Below are 2,817 nucleotides of genomic sequence, written 5' to 3'. Positions count from 1 at the left end.
GTTCTCTAGCAAATGAAAATAGAGCTCCAAAAATTAAGTTTCCTCTTATGGAAGTGAATAAATGTATTGTTATACTACGCATCTTAACTTTTGAAAACAATAACAGCAATGTAATTCTAAAATGAAAGTAGCACAGAAGAGGGAATCAAAAATCTAAACACTAATCAAACAAATACTCTGAATAGCTTTGATAGGGAGCAGAGAGCAAGCCAATATGGTTATTTCTCTCCGTTCCACCATTAGCTTACTGTATAACCCAAGACAAGCTTTTGCTTTTTTCATGGCTCTGTGTCTCCATCTCTAACTTGTAGCTTTACCACTGATTAAGTGTATAATCTAGGGAGAGCCTCTAAGGCCACAAGGCTCCATTTCTTCTTCAATAGTAAGAGTAAGTGGTACCACCTGGTCTCTAAGGTATTGCCATATCTAAACGCCATGGTTGTAAATCCTGGATAACAGACATCTGTAGAGAATACAAGCTGTTTTTTGGAATGTCAGTGTAAGCTGAGTGCGGGAATAATCTGTGGAAATATATCTATAAGTACACAATAACTCCAAATATGAACACATGCAAAGATTTGATGGCAACAAACAATACAAGAGCACAGAATAAGAATCAGAAAACTTAAACCCTAATCAAAGAAACCTCTAAAAAGCTTAGATATAGCTTTCTATCAAAAGCTAACACCAAAATGTGTTCTATCTCTACTCAGTAAATACCATCCTCAAACCTCCCATCCTGTGGGAATTGTACATCTTGTTATGTGGCTGCTACATTTCACATTAAGCGCAGGGTCGTTTTGTCTTCAAAGTACTCCAAGTAGCACTCATTCTGCATTTACCACTTTTCTTAGGGGTACTGGTGACAAGACTTCAAAAAGATATGAAATATAAAATAAATATTTGAGTGCATACTAACATGAATAAATAATTGAATAAATAAGTGGGAAAGAAACTTTCTTATACAGAAGAATTCCAAATAATTTATGTAGATACTCCTTCCTCTAGGAGTGTGGGCTGGACTTAGTGACTTGCTTCTAAAAAGCGGAGTATGGAAAAGGTTGGGGAAGGACTTTACAGTGGAGAAACCTGGCAAACACAGCCTTAGGCAGGGAATTGAGATGAATGTCTCCAGTGATGTCATGGTGATAGCATATACCCTCTGACACGAAGTGATGAAAAGGACTCTTCACCTCTATGGTATTCTTCCCCAAAACTCCAGTGTAATCATGAGGGAAAAAAAACCCAAATTGAACATGCTACAAAATACCTAACTCCTCAAACTTTCAAGGTTGTGAAAACAAGGAAAGACTGAGAAACTGTTACAAACCAGAAGAGACTAACAAGACATGAAGACTGAACACAGTGTGGAATCTTGAAAGGGATTCTGGAATGAAAAAATGACATTAGTGAGAAAGCTAGTGAAATCTAAATAAGTCTGGAGTTTATAAATAATATTCTACTAATGCCGGTTTCCTAGTTTTGGCAAATGTACCATGAATATATAAGATGTTACTATTAGGGGAAATGCTCTGTACTACCTTTGCAGCTTTTGCTTATTTCTAAATTTATCCAAAATAACAAGTTTATTAAAAAATATATATGGTTCAAAAGAATTGAAAACAGATACTCAAACAAATACTTATACATGAATGTTCATAACAGCATTATTCATAATCACCAAAAGGTAAAAACAACTCAAGTGTCCATCAGTGGATGAATGGATAAACAAAAATGTGGCCTATACATATCATGGAATATTATTCAGCCATAAAAAAGAATGAAATACTGATGTGTGCTCTGTCATGGATGAACCTAGAAAATAATATGCTTAGTAAAAGAAACCAGTCATAAAAGGTCACATATTTTATGATTTCATTTATAGGAAATATCAATGCATAGAGACAAGATGCAGATTGGTGGTTGCCAGAGGCTGTAAAGATAAGAAAAGGGGAGTAACTGCTTGTTGGATATTGGTTTCTTTTGGGAAAATGAAATGTTTTTAGAAATAAATAGAGATGGTGATTGTACACCATTGTGAATATACTGTCACTGAATTGTTTACTTTAAAATGGTTAATTTTATGTTCTGAGTTTCACATCAATTAAAAAAAGAGAGACTATAACCTAAATGTTGGATTTGAAGAGAGTCTCAACCTCTTTGAGCTACAGATGAAGATAGAGAACTATCTGGATCTTGAAGATGCCATTTTTTATATTATAATTCTACTTGTAATCATTCATGTGACAGTGAAGATGAACAGCAACCAGTCACTCCCCTCAGTGATTTACAGAGTAACACTGCATCTAGAGGACTAGGTTAAGCTAACCAGCAGAGTTTAAAAATTAAAATATATGAAAGCCAAAACTTTCCTTTGTGTTAGAGCATTTTATAGAATAATGACACATTTGAAAGGCAGGCTCTACAGACAAACTGACAGAGTTTGCTTCTCTGCCCCATCCATTACTGTGTGACTTCTGGCAAGAGACTGATTCCTCTAGGTTCATGTCCTCAGCTGTCAAGAAAGGTGACAACAGTACTGACCCTGTAGGCTGCTCATGAGGCCTACTTGAGCTAACTGACTTAAAGCTTCCAGATCAAGACTGTCAATTTATATCAGCCATTATTATTACTATCACCAACATTACTATGTAATATTGTGATAGCATAATGAAAAAGGTCTTTTAAAACCATTACCTCAAAGAACAAAGATTTTACTCAGAAACTAATAAGATGATTAATACTAAGTTACATTTTTATACAAAGAATTTCCTGCCAGGCTTATGCATATTTTCTATAAGCAATAGTATTGAGGAT

Source organism: Pteropus vampyrus, unplaced genomic scaffold (genome assembly GCF_000151845.1).
Source record: "Pteropus vampyrus isolate Shadow unplaced genomic scaffold, Pvam_2.0 Scaffold262, whole genome shotgun sequence".
In the NCBI taxonomy this organism is placed as follows: Eukaryota; Metazoa; Chordata; class Mammalia; order Chiroptera; family Pteropodidae; genus Pteropus; species Pteropus vampyrus.
The sequence above is the reverse complement of the archived record's forward strand: the minus strand, read 5'-3'. Positions refer to the sequence as shown.